The sequence below is a fragment of the Prinia subflava genome, chromosome 1 (genome assembly GCF_021018805.1).
Source record: "Prinia subflava isolate CZ2003 ecotype Zambia chromosome 1, Cam_Psub_1.2, whole genome shotgun sequence".
Taxonomy (NCBI): Eukaryota; Metazoa; Chordata; class Aves; order Passeriformes; family Cisticolidae; genus Prinia; species Prinia subflava.
In genome coordinates, this window is record NC_086247.1 from 86,674,621 (window position 1) to 86,691,708 (window position 17,088).

At 47.1% G+C, this 17,088-nt stretch overlaps 1 long non-coding RNA gene across 2 annotated transcripts in view; it reads right to left on the reverse strand.

The window, feature by feature from the left end:
• The window catches only part of LOC134552851 (uncharacterized), a 72,665-nt gene extending 59,949 nt beyond the window's left edge, over positions 1-12,716 (reverse strand). For both annotated transcript variants that reach the window (XR_010080959.1, XR_010080960.1), the window contains exon 1: positions 12,573-12,716. This is a non-coding gene — a long non-coding RNA (uncharacterized LOC134552851). The remainder of the gene's footprint in view (positions 1-12,572) is intronic.
• Positions 12,717-17,088: the final 4,372 nt, after the last annotated feature.

The following is a 17,088-nucleotide window of genomic DNA, read 5'->3' on the forward strand; positions in this document are numbered from 1 at the left end:
GTTTCTCCCTTTATCCAAGAGATGTAAATTCACTGTGTGTGTGTCTTTCACCACCGCACCCATGCTCCAAGATGACTTCATCTGGCCACAAAAAGACAGACGAAACATGAATGTTCCAATGCTTGTGAAGACAGGTGCAGTAAAAGCCTTAGGTGGAGCAGTAAAAAAAGCTGAGAGACAGGCTTTTAATCCGATGATATGGAAAATACTGAATTCCCACATATTTTCGTTGTTGTAAACATCTTTCAGTCATAAAATTGAAAGATGCCAGGCTTTATGTTCTCATGTAAAATATCACAGGAAAATGCACTGAGGTGTTAGGTGGGAGCATCACAGGCATTCTGTGCTAATGGTGACTATGATTTTGCTCTTTTTTCTGTGATTGTACCAAAAGTCATTTTGAATTTCTGCCAGAGCACATAAATACCTGGACATTTACATTTGTCCCACTATGCCCCTGGATGAACCAGAAGTTCTGAAGGAACCTGAACCCTGGATGTTTAGGCAGAGATCAAGTTTCTCCTTATCTCCCTTGCCAGGCCATGAACTACTTTTTCATGCACATCCTGGCTTCTCCACCAGCTTTTGCACCACAACCTGAACCCAGCCATCCTTCCAAGCCACGCCTGCTCCAGAGCCCTGCGGCTCCTGGTGAAGCAGCAGCCAGCCACCCCTGCCCACTGGCTTCAGCTGCTGCCCCTTCCTCAAGGACTTTGCACAGCCAAGACCTGGAAGGGCTGCACTGCTATTTGCTAGTGGGTTGGAAAGAGAAGCTGGTTCCCCCCGAAATAAAAGCAAGGGCAGGGATATGACCAGGCTCTCCAGCTGAATGCTAAGGGAGAGGTTTCCTGCTCACTTGCCCGGCCCCTGGTACACAAAGCAGCAATGTTATCTGCTCCTCTGAGCATCCCAGGCTTGCCTGGCGTCGGGAGATAAAGGAATTCTATCACATCTTTAAAGAGGGACAGGCTGCATGAGAGGTGGCCTGTGGCCCCATCTCAGAACTGGCAGGAAAAAGTCAGCGAGTGTGTGGGAGCAGCAGTGAGGGACACCTGGGTCACACGTGGTAAGAGCAGCCTGGCGCAGGCACTCACTCAGCTGGGGCAGCGGGGTGGCCCTCCCACAGCTTCCTCTGCTGACCGGTGTTCTACACACAGGAACAAACTCCAGCACCCAAAGAACAACCTTCCCATCAAGCAGGGAGGGAGGTGCAGAGAGCAGGGTGAAAGGGACTGTCAGTCTGAAGAGCACACAGGGGAGGGAAGTAAAAATGATGGAGCTAAGCCAAGTAAATAAAAAAAAAGAAGAAAGTGAAAATAAATAGAGCAAAGTAAAAAATAAATACATAAAAAATAAAGGGGAAGGAGAAGTAACCACTTTCTTACTGGCTCCTGCCTTAGCAGCACAGTTCTCTCCTAGCTCATGGAAGGACAAGAGTGGGTCTCACAGGGCTTTTTCCCTGGAGGAACATCACCCAGTGAACAGATCCCACAGCAGAAGCCTTCTGTGGACAGCAGAGGAGCTGACCTCCACTCACAGTGCCAAGGAGGCTGCCCCATGACCAGGTGGGTAACAAAGGGGCCTCCACTCTCCCTGGGGTCCTTGGACCCATCTCAGCCTGACCCACCATTTGAGAGGTGGCTCTGGCTGGGAGTTAACAGGAAATCAACATCCCTGTCAAAGGCTGGAGCACTTTGGAGGCCACAGCAAGCTCCCTGGCAGAGCTAGTACCACTACTGCTCCCAGAAAAACTCAGGAGGGGAAGACACTTCCTTTTTCAGTTCATGCCCTGCTGAATTAGGCAGGACAAGGACATTTGATATCACCTGCCCATCCAGGTGGCCTGTGCACATCCCTGTGGAGGGATTGCCACCCAGTACAAAATCTTCAGGGAACATAATAGGGCACTGGAGATGTCCTCTTTCCTATTTCCACAGCATTGCCTGGCTCACCAGCTTCCCCAAAACATACTGGTAAGACACATGCAGCAAGGGCAGGATGCAAAATCTCCAAGTCCTTGATTTCATCCAAGCTTTGGTGTTGTTTCTGACCAGCCACTGCTTCAGCAGGTGGCATCCTAGCCTGTGCCAGCATGTGCCCTTGGAGGTCTCTCCACCAAAACTTGCCCTTTCTTCACATCACTGCAAGCGTGGCCTGCCTGGGAGGGTTCCCCGAAGGCTGAGGAGGAAGGGAAACAACAACATTAAGCTTAAAAGGCAAAATCACAGCAGGAGTCAGGCACTGAAGTTTCTTCGGAGCCACTGAAAATCCCATCCAAAGTCCCAGCAAAGGCAGGTTATACAAGTTAAACCTGCCCACACACAGACACTGCTGTCCCTGGGACTTTTGCCCCACTCACAACAATAAGTCTGTTTATAAAGCACTGGCTTCCTGTTCCACTTCACCACTTGCTGCAGTGACAACAAGCCCCCGCAGCTGCAAGGCTGCCCCTTGCCACTCATCCCATCTGACAGCAGCCAGCAGGACAAAATCCTGCCCACCCCAAAGCTGCCCCACCCTAAATCCTGCTCTCCACCGACCATCCTCCCACAGCATTGGTGGCATTGGTGGCTCTGGGGAAGCCGCCAGGCTCCACATGGCCATGGCCGAGGTGCGAATACGTTCTGCTTGCCTGACGGCTGGAACCTGCGGCAGAGGCGCCCAACAGCTGGGCTGAGAAAGCTGCTGCTGCTGCTGCTGCTGCTTGCCAAGTCTGCTTGGTCGCCACAAAAAAACTATTGCCAGGCTTCTCATGGAGTAAGAGCTAAGCACGAGCTCCCGCTTCAGCCCAGAGACAACTGCGCCTGCTTCTCTCTCTGCGGACGACAATTCCTCCTTGACTGCACAACAGGCATAAGGGAAAGAGCACATGGCAGCAATCACGGGAGAGTGGCAAACAGCCATCCGAACTGGTGGTCACAAAGCTGTCCAGCAGCTGCAGAGAGAGAGGAGGGGGGAAAATGAACCAGAGGGGGATGGAGTGAAGGAGCAGAAGAAGCTTTAAAGAAAGGCAGATCAAGGGCAGCCTCAAATGAGTCAAAACTCACTGAGACATGGTTACAACTCCCTGTTTACCAGAAGGCATCCACAAATTAATAAGAAAGAATAAAACCTAGACAACTAGGAAGTTGTAGTCAATCAGATTCATACATATTTAACAGGGACATTCATCTGAATAGAGGCCTGCTTGTAGCGTGCTAGAAACAAGTCACACTGCCTGGGAGGCTCACACAGAAAGCTTTGCTCCAGGCCAGCACGGGACAGAAAGGCAGGGGATTGTTTGCTGTGCTCGGGGAAAAAGCAGCCCCGATGTGAACAGAGAAGATGAAGATGCCGGTGAGGTGCAGGGCAAAGGTTATCTCCCATGCTGGTGAGGTGCAGGGAAAGGGCATGCTCTCTGGACCCCAACCCAGGAAGGACAGGATAGACCATGCTCTGTTTCTCAGCTGAAACCCGCCTCCTGGCACACGCTGCAGGCACAAGCTGGGCTGCCGTCTGTGGAGCCAGAGCAGCTGAGCTGCAGCCCAGGAGACAGCACAGCTGCTCGGAGGCAGCCCCAGGAAAAGGCTTTAGCTTTTGTTTTCTGGTCCAGAGCTCTTGCTGTCAGTGCAGGAGCACGTCTTTGACAAGGAGCCTCAGAAAGCTTCTTGAAACTTGTGCTGGGACCATGACTGATATTAGGAGGATGAGGGATGAAGGGATCACATCTCCTTTTGTCCCTCTAGCAATAGCCTGGATCTAGGCATGGATTTGGGCTACAAACATATTGCCACACATCCTGGTGGGCCCTTTCCCAGCTGCATTAGTGGGAATTCAAGCCTAAGAGAATCACGCTGTATCAAATCACATTACTTCTGCTGCACCTCTGTCTGGGCACAGGCTGAACCAATGCCCTTGCACGGGGCTCTACAGGGCTCTGTATCAGAGTTGCTCCATGGGCAGCCCACAGCAACCTCGGCATTTGATGTGAACCCATTAGTATAAAAATGTGAAATCCAAACTAGGCACTACTGGCTTGGGAAATCTCATCAAACAGGGTTCTCCCTGCCAACTGTCCTCCACTGGCAGCCATATAGAACACAAAAACAATTGTTACTAAGGCGAGTTCCCTCTGTCCAGCACAGCCCGTCGCAGGAGTTCTGCAACCCAGGCTGTGTCCTCGCTGGCACCTGCTCAACCTCAGAAACCCTCCAGAGGTTTGCACAAGCACAACTGGCTGAACTTTCCAGTGAGACATGGCAACACAGGCACTCTCATACCACAGGAATTGCAGCAGCCCTGTTGACATGGAGGCTTGTAGGTGGTGTTTCCAGAGCAGATTCCCCTCTCTCCTCGATGTGGAGGCTTTCCCTCGGGGCAGCAGCAATGGCTTTGGTCCACCCTGTCATCTGTGGCAAAAAGGCATCAGCCAGACAAGGAGAGGCTCTTATCAAACAGATGGGAGGCAGGACATAGCTGAAGAAAAAATGGGGAGCGCACCTACAGCACCTGACAGTAGTACGTGATATGTTCCAGAGATACGGGAAAATGACGGTTATGAAAGAGACAAGAGGGGAAGGGAAAGGGAAAAAAGCCTTTTGGCCCAAGTCCAGGGGGAAAGGTTCATTTCTGTCATCAGACTTAATGGTTCAGCCTGGGGAGAAATGCAAACGGCACCAGGTCCTCCCTTCCCAGGGAGGGAGAGCAGGGTCACACGCAGCACCGCCTTTCCTCTCCCTGCGCACGGCACCTGCCTCAGCCTGAGCCGCGGGAGGCGGGAGCTGTCCTGAGCTGCCACTGCAGCCGGGGTTACAGAGAGCAGCAGCGCCTGCTGAGCGCTGCATCATGTAGGGAATCAGAAGTACTTTTGCCCCAGGCAATACAGTAAGCTCAGCAGGAACCAGTTTTCATGCATCAGATATATTACATGGATGCCACACATCCCATTTGGCAACTCCCTCACGTGTTGCAAGCTTCTGGACAAAGGGACTCCAAACTCTCTGGATCTGGCACAGCACTCACTGGGCTTGAATTTAGACATACATTCTTGGCCAGCAGCCCTGAGCTCTGGGAAGGAAGCATCCTCTTCCCCCTTCTCCTCCCTCCTTCCCACTCCTGCCCCCAGACGGAAGGCATATTGGATCACTCCTCTTTGTGAGTAAGGGAGTGCTCTTCTTCTGAAATAAAACTCTCTGCATGGGCAGCTCTGCTGGTCCTGATCCTCTCGATCCACCAGGAAAAGAAACCTCTGCTGGAATACTGTTCTGCTGGAATCAAAACACAACACAAGATAAAGCTGACTTTGACAGGATGTTCCTTAAGAAGAAAATCAGGAAAACAAGGAGTTCCTGATAGAGTGCATTGAAACATTTTACAGCATGTTTAAATCCAGCACAGCTGCTTTTTTACTCGTATTTCAAAGGTACTTTAGTTTTAATTTTGGCCCCTTTGTATTGCATTAGGTAAGCTGCAAAACTCAAACTAAAGCTTGAAGTTCTTAAAAGAATAAAAGGAATTGCAAGTAAGAAAACTGAAGATTTTAAAATTTGCCAAATCAAAAACTGAACAGTAAAAATCCTCTATAAAACCAAACCTAAATATCAAATTTCATCCTACGTATAAATACTAAACATTATCTGAATAGCCTTCTCAATCTGTGAAATCACCTGGTGTAGAGAAGCCTTTAGTACTAGGTAGGATGTAAAACTACCTAAAGTAGTTTTACAAACTGCTGTACAGAGTGAAAAGCTGCTATAAAATTATTGTAACTCCAGTAGGGGTTCTACAGGAAGTACAGCAACTAAATTTTTGAAAACATACATGTATTCTACCACCAATAAAAGCATGAAGCTAAGAGAGTAGCTATCTGTACATTATTATTTACAGGTTTAGGAATTATATAATCCTAAGTGACATTTCTCAGCATTCGTCCTCCACATGACTTTTCAAAGCAGGCAAAAACCTTCAGCATCCTGTTCACTGTGTTCTCATGTGCATGAGTGCAGTCCCATTGGTCTCATAGGTGTAAATTAGGGCAGGACTTGGCCCATGATATCCACAGCCCAAAAGAAAGACTGCAAATCCTTAAAGGAGCAGGGAGGAAAAAAGAGACAACAGCCTTAAACCAGTTAGTGAGATTAGAGACAAAAGAAAAATAATTTTGTTGACAAAAGCAATGCTATATGTTAGCTTGACCCTAAATAAAACCTTAGATACTGGCTAGTAAGTTCTCTGTTGAAATCACTGGACTGAACACTTAAATAAAATCCAGTTTGGAGGGGGCAGCAGCTTCAAGCCTACAGAGAGCAGCTTTACATACCAACTGCAGGCAGCAAGTAAAGATCACTGTGTTTAAGCAGAAATTGCAGGAAGTGTGTGGGTGACAATAGCCATCCTCCACACCAGAGTTTAGTGGAGGACACTGACCATTCCTGTGGCTGGTCCAGGAAAATATCCATGCTGTGGTGAGATACACTGCCAAGATGCATCCCTGCTTTCCAAGGGCTCAGCAGCTGGACTTGGGATGAGCCTCTCAGATTTGCCAGGGCCCGAAACAAAATTAGACGAACCAGAAATGAAAGGTGAGATCTTGGACCAAATACAATAGATCTTGGATTCTGTACAAAAGTCACTGAGATCAGATGTCATCTAGTGATCAGGGGAAGTTGGGATAATATCAAAGAGAAGGTAGGCCAGTTATGTTAAGAGGAAGAAAAGTGCTTCAATTATAGTCCAGATCTACAAGTCAGAAGATTTAGTTTATACTCTTGACAAAGCTGAAATCTTCCTGTGACATCTTAAGCAAACTAGTTTGCTTCTCAGCCCAACAGGATAATAATTTACACAGTTCAGAGCTTTCCACTAACTGAAGTGCACAGACTGCTTGCAGCTCCCAAGGAGAGAAGTGCTCTTACCTTAAAACACAGCAACAAAACCCTCCCATCGTCCATCTGCTGTGCACAGTGGGAATGCTCTCGGTGGGGTACCACACACAGCCAGCTTCCATTGATGTAAAACATATTTTAGTGCTTGCTACTTAGTCCCAGTACACTGCTTCCTATCCCTCATAACCATCTCTATCCCACCACATTCTTCATGAATGGAAACTATTCATATCACTATACTAGAAATAGCCAAGTAAACAGGAAAAAACCCAGAAGATTTGCCAGCAGGTGCTATGGGAGGGGAGCAGGCGATGGTGATCAGCAGCTTTGGCAGCCGTGTAAATGGTACCAAGCACGGCAATTTAACCACCTCTCTGTTGAGAAAGTCAGAACCACAGAGATTCATATTTAGAGGAGGCTTTCCAACACACTGTTGGCTCTCCTCAGCCCAGCATTGTACGTGCTATTCATCACAGGCCATGACAGAAATGATATCAGCATCAGCAGCAACCGGAGTAGCAGAATATTCTGCAAGAAAAAAAAAACAACCAAAAAAACCACCAGTGTTTACCATGAATAATGTCAGTTGTTCTAGAGTTTCCAGCTTTCAGTTAGGGTTATTTGGCTCTGAGCTAATGAAAGCACTTTGGGAGTATCGGCTGAAAGGAGGGCAGCATCCAGATGTATTTGACAGGAGTAAAAACCTATGTAAGCCCTACGTTTCTTGTCTAAAAGTCACCACCCCAGAATAGCTTGTGATCTAGTTATTTTTATTCATAGAAGAGCCTGTGCCTTGAGTTTGGATCAGAGTCCAAATTCCGCTAGAGTTTCAGGCTGTTGTTAAGGTAGGATGCTCCATTCTGGCCCAGTTCTGAAACCGGATGACCAGTAAGTCAGGGATCTCGTTAGGATCAGGCTCAGACATTAGGCGTGGTCCATTTTTACAGGTTTGTGTGATACAATAAATGAGCAGTTTTACATGAAAAATAGGGGGATTTTCCTTAAGGAGCAACGAATTTAGAAACTGTGTCCCTATTGCCACATTTCAGAAGGCTGCAGGTTGTTTGGTGGGTGCTGGGAAGACTTCTGAGTCTCACCAGTCCTCAGAGGTTACCATTTGATAAAGGGGAGCAGGTTTCACTAGCTGAAAATTGTAGTGGTGAGTACTAACAGCTCTCTTTGTGTTAAAGCACTATCAGCACACACACACATTTAACATTAGGCCGCGCACAGCATTTAGCTTGCTCTGTTTTGTCTGTGCATACACCAAGGATTCTTTGACAGTTTTCTATATTTTGGGATGTGGAAACCTTGTAGGAACGACAGGATCTCTTAAAAACCACCTGCCTATTTTCTTCCTCCCATTTATCAATGATCCCTTGAGTTTTCTTCACTGCCTCAACTGCATATTCTTAAAGATTTTATTATAACTTGCTAGTTCAGCTTTAACCCCAGTGGTAGTAATGTAATAATTAATATCAATTTCTTGTAAATGCTCTGTTAGTAAATCTGGAAAATAATGATCTCTTGGTTGCCTGGGCTTTTACCCCTCTGTGTACACATCCTAGAGCCTTTGCTTACACAGGAGGCTGACACAGTTCCAAATACACCATTTAGTTGCTCATGTAACAAATAAGTACTTCACATGTATTTAACACACATGCTTGACACAAAATGTAGAAGTGCACATGCACATGAAACTGGAGTGATATAGTCTGTTCCAGAGATGCATCCAATCCCACACAAAGGAGGCAATGCAGGAACTGTATGTGTTTTGTGGGAAAGAATTGAGCCGCCTTCTCTCCCTCTTTTCTAAAATTCAGGGTAAAGCAGTGCTGGTAAAAATGCTCTGTCTTAAACATAAGGAATGTCAGCTGGGTTAACAAGCACCACCTTTGGCTGCACTTAGAACTATCTGAAAGTCTTCACCTGACAGATTAGGAAGACCTTGGACAACCTTTTCTAAGAGCAGAGCAAGGGATATAGGTGCTATCAGCAGAGGACTGGTAGCAAGCATCTGCAATGGCTGTAAAATTTCCAACCAGCTCAGCTGTTCGAAAATAAATGCTGTCCACAGCCTTATGAACTGAGCTGGTACATCTTCAGACATCCCTTGCATAAATCTCTTGTACACTCAAGAGATTTATGATAAACACTTGCTCTTTCCTTAACCTCCAAAACCTTTTCCACCTGCTGAATAACTCAAGAGTCTTTCCTCTCACCCAGCCTGTTCAATATCTATATAAAGCCTCTGGAGAAGATTCGGTGGCACCACAGACTGACTTGTCAGCAGTACACATATGACACCCATCTCTACATTATCTTCACCTCCCATGCAAATAGCACCATTACTCAACTCTTCAAGGGCTTGACTAAGATCAGCAAATGAATGAAGTTAGCAGAAGCTGAATTGTTGCAAGAGCCTGGGCTGACGATGGTATCAGAAAGTATTTTACACTTTGATAATGTCCACTGCTGGCATTGAGACTAACTGAAGATTTAGTGTTAGCCTGAATTCCCTAATCCTGAAAACCCCGTAACTGTTGTGGCAAACGCCTCAATCCTTCAGCACAATTTCCAATCAGATAACTGAAAAGATTGGACTCGGCCCTTATGCCTGATTTCCACAATCTAATGGATTTAGAAACGACAACCTATGCAAGAATGCTTCTGACAATTTACTCAGCAGCACAAGGCCACTAAACAAGCTTAAACTCTGTTCTTTGCTCTGCTGGCTTCTCAGTCCCAGCTTAAACTCAAGGCTTTGCTCTTATTTTCAAAGCCTTCATGACTTCAACAAAAATTGATTTGAGGGTATCCACACCTGCAAAACATGACACTGTTGAAACCTGAGTTATATTGCTCTGTAACAAAATGAATACCCACTCTGGAGGGTGTGTGCACCAGGGACAGAGATTCCCTGCTGCCTAGGGCACAACCTGCAAGAGACACCCATAAATCTCGGAAGTGCAGAACAAGGCAGAAACTCCAGGTTTTCAACCCAGCCTTCCTTTCTTTGTTCCAACCATCAGCATGAACAAGGTTTGTACCAAAACCATCAGCATGAACAAGGAGTCCATTACTGAGAGACTGGAGGAAGTCTGACTTCCAGGCGACTCCACTGGGAGTTCCCTGGTGTCTGATGAAAGGTGACCTGAGCTGGTAGCATGTTGATGCTTCAGCACAAACAGGCTCTTTCATGTACCCATCCGCCCCTCTCTTTCAAACTCACAGGAACTTCACTTTCAGATCTTGTATTCTTTTGTCAACAGGCTCAAACTTTTGGGGAGATGAGAAGGGGAGGCACATGGAATCACATATACAGACAGACTTGCACACACAGCATGAATTCAGATGCTTGTTTTACCAGGAAAAAGTTATTGGCAAAAGCACCCTATGTAAAAAACAGGAGAGGAAATGAAAAAGAGGAATGTCAAAGATGTCTTGTGTTCATTCTCATGAGCTCACAAAATGACTGGAGGCAGATAGATAAAGGTATACAGGAACATCTGAGGAGTCATTGCTTTCCAACACATCAGTAACAGCCAGAAACTCAGGACCTGGAGAGAATCACACAAACATTTCTAAATGACAAATGAGTCATTAATGATAATTAGATCTGACAGAAATTTATTTCCTCCTAGAACAAATCCAAAGACTGCTTTTCAATTATATGAGATGCAAAACAAGGCAAAAAAATTGATATATCACTGAAATACACCTGAATCTATGTCCACGACTCACCACTGCACAGAGAGGAGACATTGTTTTAAGGTTGCACTTCCATGTTACTTTTTCATTTCCTGACCACTGCTCAGTTGCAATGCATCTAACTACGTTCAAATTGCCTGCCAAGGAGAGCAAAGTGGAGGTGTCCCAATAGGGGAGCCAACCACACATGTATCTATACACTGTTCAGAATAAATGCCCTGACAATGCAGAATTTTCGCGATGCATCTAGCATTCCATGAATCCTCCAGCTGGTCTCGCCTGGGAGGAAAAAATGTGCATGTGTGAGCAGGGATACCATTCAGAGACACTAGAACAGGTTCATAATATGTCATCCTGTTTTCTTCAGTACAAAAATAAGCCCATATCAGGCATTTTTTCCTGACAACAACTGGCAGTAACTTTGTGCATTTCAAATGCCAGGGCAGACAAATGGTTAAAAGGTGTGTTGAAAAGGTTGAACAGCTTGGAAGTCTTGCCAAAGCTGATAAAGCTTCTCTGAAATGTTAAACAAAAGTTTCCACGGAATTTTCACTGCAATGACCACTCAACTTGAAATCTGCCCAAATTTGTTCAGATCTTTGGGCTAATCTGACAAGAAGTAAGTGGCCAAGCAAACCATCAGAACTGAAACTTGGAATCACCAAAAAGGCCCATGCCAAGCCTCTGCCTTGCTGGGGTTGTATCTTGTCAGGCTGTTCCAGTGCCTGATTCCAGCAGTAACATTTGGGCTGGCTCATCATGCCAGAGAGACAGCATTTTTGAGTTACAACTGAGAAAAAAAGCAAAAAAATAAAAACAAAACTTATGCCAGTTTAATCATTTGGTAACACAGGTAGCATTATCATGCGAGTATCCAAATTTTGGTGCAAACCATCCTCCTCCCCATTGTCTCCCAAAACTCCTATCTTTTCTTAAACTGACAATTCAGAAAGCAGCCAGAGTGCTGCTTCTTTCTGCCTTGTATCCTCTGCCACACTTGCACATGTGCTTATCCAGTAACAGGCATCACCAGTGAAATGGGATTATGTTCCACTGGTTAAGCGCATGAGCACAGCCCTGGGTGGGGCTGCTGGAGGATCAGCTCTTAATAAGGTGTCCAATTTATAATCTAGCAGGGCGAAGAGCAACTGGCTCTCAGAATGAATAGCTCTTCTGTCTCACCCTCTCCTGAGGCTGGCTGCTGGGCCGGCCCGCCTCATCGGTTTTTTTTCCTCTCACTGTCTCTCTGATGCTGTTACTCTTTTCTAAGTTTTTGCTCTTTCCCAGACTGGAAATATAAAGAGGAAGGAAGACAAGAAGCATCCACCCCGTATCTGGTCACAGACTGCAAACTGCAGCAAAATGAGCAAACGCTCTGCTAGCATAGCAGGCTAAAAACCCTTGCTGTTTCCTTATTCTAAGAAAGTTTCGTTTCAACCTAGGATCCTGCTCTCGGGGACCGCCTTGGTGCCCGGCGATGTCTTTAAAAGGGATGCTCGGCGCAGGACGGCACAGCGGGCACGCCCAGGGCGCGCAGCCGCGGGTGCCCGCGGTGATGCTCGGTGTCCCCGCCGTGTCCCCGGCCCCTCCCGCCGCTCGCAGCCCGCGGCGCGGGGGCGGCCCGGGCGCGGCCCCGCCCGCGCGGGGGCGCGCACGGCGCAGCGCCCTCTGGCGGCGCGCGGGGGCGGCACGGGCGGCACCTGCCGGGAGCGCCCGGCCAGGCCCGGCCGCGGATCCGCGCCCGCGCCTCGCTCCCGGGGACAGTCCCTCGCTTACCGACGGGCGGGACGCCTCCGCCGCCGCAGAAACACCCCGCGGGAAGGCTTCGGCACCGCCTCTGCAAAGGCTGGGGGTGGCACACCCGAGCATCTCTCTCTCCTTTCTCCAAAGGGGTTCTCTGGCCAAAAATTCCCCCTGTGGCGGGAGGCTTGTCGAAGAGCCTCCCATACCCCCAGGAGGCACGTTTAATAGATTTCCTTGTCATGGCGATGAACTTACCCGGCCTCTGACAAAGCACACATCTGCAGCGCGCTGCAGCCAGGAAGGGCTGCTCCTCAGGACTGACTGCTCCCTGCCGCCCGCCGTCCTCCTCTCTTTCTGCCCCTGTGCTTGCACTGTGTGATGCAGCATGACCCTTTCCTGTTTGCAGCACTTAAACAAAAAACAACAACAAAACAACAACCCTTAAAAACTTTCTGAATGTACCACCTGAAAACTTTCCATCATCCCGTGCTTCCCCCCTTGCCAAAGCAAAGTGAAAGGTGATACCACCAGCCACTCGATCAATCTCTGTCAGGGCCGGGGGCATCTGGCTCCCGTAAGAGTTTGTGTAGTAGGAGTCTGTTTCTAGGACCATTGGCTCTTCTGCAGCAGGATGCTGATTTTCAGATCAGATTTAAGCTGAACTCCAAAAGACAGAGAAAGAAGAAGCAGGGAGTGTGCACCCAACTTCCTGGAAAAGACACCCGAGCTGTTCTTGTAGCCTCCTGCAACCACACTCCATCCTCCACAGCCCCTGCAGCTGGTCCCAGCAATTAGCAGCGCTGAGGGCTCTGAAGGCACGGGAAGTGGCCCGCAGCTGGCCTGGGGAGCCCTGCCTGGTTTGAGCAGTGTTTTCAATTAATAGCCTGCTCAGCAGCAACATCGTGTTCTGGGAGAAATGCTAAGTGTCACTAGCAGTCTCTTGGTCCAAAATGTTTGGGAGAGCCACTGTTCTGTCCCCAACCTCACAGGGACTTTGCATCTGGGAGGAATGCCTGGGATGGAGAACACAAAAGGACAAGCTGGACTGGAGCACCCATTATGCCATTGAAAAAAATGAAAATAAGATGTCAACAACTTCTATGGGCCTAATTGTTTCTTCTCAAACAGATTGTTAGCTTATGTGAATCAGGGTAGCTCTACAGAGTAAACCAAAGAATGGAAGGGGGGAGGGGGATAGCCTTGGGATCAGAAAGGCACAATATGGGTCTTTATCCCCATTGCTTGCTGGCTACTGAGTAACATTAACTTATTACCACCCCACCCACCCGCCCCCCAAGAGATAGTGACAGGAGGGATGAAGAGACAGAGGGCAGTAAGACTGCATAAGTTTCTGCAAACACCCCGACACAAGGCCACCCGAACGACTGGGGCTATGACTCCCTCTTTCTGCATCTCCTGCCCTTGCTGCCCTTGCTGCTCCTGCTCCTGCCCTTGCTGCTCAGCTCTACTATCAAACCAAACCACACAAAACTAAATTCACTAAAAACCAGAAACTGTCATTTTCTGAGCCAGATTTCTCCCTGAACTGGTCAGCCACGTGCACTTTGGACCAAGTGTAAAGATAATAAAACTGCTTTTTTCAGTATTTGAAGAGTGCATCAGACTGCAGCCTGGTGAAACACTGGGAAATCCCACAGTGAGCCACAGACTAGGAAGCTGTACTTTAATTTCAGAAAAACAAAGATCAGGCAGTGAGTGAGTGATGCAAATGCACCTAGTCAGATCTCTCCACTGGACCTTCAAGAGAAAAGAGGTAAAACATCAAGCACAAAGGGCAGCCTGACTTCTCCAAACACAAAATCAGGACAAGCCAAATCCTGTCCAATTGCACAACATTAAAGAGTGATTCTGTGCTCTCTTACCTTGTGCTAAGGGAACAGCAATGTTCTGACCTGCAGTGATTTATGTGTAGCAAATTCGTGCCATAAACAAGTGAGAGGAACCAAAATCTCATGCCCTAATCCCTCAAAGCAAAACCAAATTCTTTATGGTCAGCAAGCCTGCTGATGAAGGAGGCAATGCTTATCCTTATTTGAATTTAAAAAAAAAAAATCCAAACGAGAAACAGTGCTCCAAGAGCTTTTCTCTGTTACATTTGCAAATAATGTTTAAAAAAAAGAATTAATCATTCCACATGCTTTATAAAAAATAATTTATCTCTATGTCTCCCCAGCTGGACAGGTGTTACTACCTCCAGTGAACATATGAGCAAGCTGAGTAAGACAGACCTGGCCCTGTTTTTAAGTAACATCTAATTTTCAGTGCACTTCTGTGTACAGGCAGCTTCTGTTAATTTTGGCTCGAGCTGTAAGTGATTAATACATATGTAAGACAGATTCTGGATATCTCAAGCTACAGGGCCAAATTAAAGGCCATGCTTGAAATTGTGATCCTAAATGACTTGCCCTTGGCTGGGCAAGGCAGGGAATCTGTTGCGGGATCAGGAAAATAAGCCAAGACTTTAGATTTCTCAGGGCTTGTCTCCACAAGAAACTTAGAGAAGCAACACAAAATTGTAGCCTGCCAGGAACATCCTCCCCAGGTGGACCTGCTGTTCACTGCTTTCAAAGAGCAAATTTTAACCCCTCCATAAATTCATCCCTTCTCCCACAAACACAGAGAGACCCACTTCTCAGTGCTTCTCAGTACCATCACTTGTTGCCACTTTCTAAACTGAGAGGTGCTCGTGGCAAGAGAAGGATGTGGTGACTCCAGAGGCAGCAATAAGAAAGCCAAGGGTAAAGTTTCACTTTGGTTTCAGCAGAAAGCTTCCCCATGAAGATGTTTTGGTTTGCAATCAGCACTGAAGCAGCTTACCTGCATTTCAAAGATGGGTGAGCTACCTCCCACTCTGCACACTCAAGGTTGTGTGTACCCATTTCAAGCAGACATACGGAGGATCTGAATAGCTGCCCACACTAGCTGGAGGACAGTGTCAGCCCAAAGGAGGAGCTGTGTGTTTTCATGCTAGTACTAAGCAACATTTGTCTCTGCAATAAACTTCTAAAGATAATTTAAGAATATCTGCAACAGGGGACTCGGCTACAGATGCACATCCTCCCAAGCTGAGGCACTGCTGGAGAAGTCTATTGACCCAACCTGTGGCTACCATCCCTTCAGGCCTGCTCTGCTCATCTGTGCTTGAATGCTTCTCACAATTTTTCAGGCTGAATGAGGCAGGTTAGAGGGGGTGCCTAGTATGTCAACATTACAAGCTGCCACCAAATGACAGGAAGTGGTCAACCCACAGCTTATTCCCTGGATCTGAAGCAGCAGAAACCTCTGGCACCAGGGAAGAGCTGGAGACAGAAACTTCTGCCCCAGCCTACGTGAATGTCTGTGGCCTAAGTGCAGGGTAGCACTGTCCAGAAGTTCATCCTCTGGCTTGTCACATGCCAGCTTTCACATGGAAACAAGTCTGGTGCTAATGCATTAAGTCCTAGCTAACATTTAAAATGGTGTGGGCATAGCACTGCCATTATTTAAATTTTGTAATTGGTATGATATAACTTAACTGGCACAGAATTAGCATAGACTAGGTCTGCCAAAACTGGTGGGTGCAAAGGAAGTGCCGCAATACTGTGTGGTGAAGATGGCAGCCAGCCACAGAGTGACCTCCCAGTGGGTGCACGCACCACACAGGCAAGCCTAAGGTCACTTTATGGTCCTGGTGGACTTGAGAAGAGGAACACTTCAGATTACAGACATACTACTGTTTGGACTGTAGCAGAGTCCTTTGGTGTAGCTCCTCCTCATTCCTCACAAACCCACAGTGAGACTTACACCTGTTGTCCCATGACACCGAGTCAACTGTTTATGTAGTTGAGCTCCAAAGACTTCTTTTAAGGATCTTTGGGTTAAAAAAAACCCACTATGCATTCTCCCTGAAACACTTTTCTTTGAAGTGGACCATTTCACAGGACTGATTTAAAGGGCAGCTAGACAAACAGCTGTATCAGCACAGCCACTGAAGCAGTAACCTGGGGCAGCCGAGAAGGAGCCAGCCAGAGCAGCCACCTCTCTCAGCTGTGAGCTAAAGATGGACACCTGTCTGTGACCCAGCTCCACCTGTACTTTCCAAAGTGTCTGTTTTGGTTCGGATTGGTTTTCTGGTGGGTATTTTTTTCCCTTACGTTTCCTAAGTAAATTAGACTTCTGTAATTGTTCTTTCTGTCAGTTTTCCTGTAATCTGTTTCAAGTCTGCTGTCCCATTCTCAGTCAAATCGGAGAGAATTTCAAACATAGCATGACCCTCTAAATCCATCAGTGCCTGGGTAGAGGCCCAAACTTGTGTCCTCTGCAAGGGGAAAGGCAGGCAAAACTCAGCTGCTACCCAGTGCTGCTCTTTAGCTGACACACAGCTCTGGCCTCTGGCTTCAGAGGGACAGGCAGGGAGCTGAAATGGTGAATTTGATGCTCATCATACAAGGCCAGGCTTTTGTCACTGCAATTGCTCATGCACAGCCAGCCTTTATCCAGATTTTGAACCTTATGGCATGTAGACTTCAGTGTAAACTTGTGTTTCAAACTAGAGCATCCTGTCAGAAGGTCCTTCTCTGAGTTATTAAATGTAGTTAGTACTTTTAAATCTATTCAGTGACTTCTGCATCGGGCTATTGTGAGATAGATTGCCTTAACAATAAAAGTAATACAGATATCCTTAGTGAAAAAAGGTGGTATTTACTTCTGTGCAGGGGCTTATGTGTACCATTTGTGAAATATGATGAGTGATGCTGTATTTATACTGCTA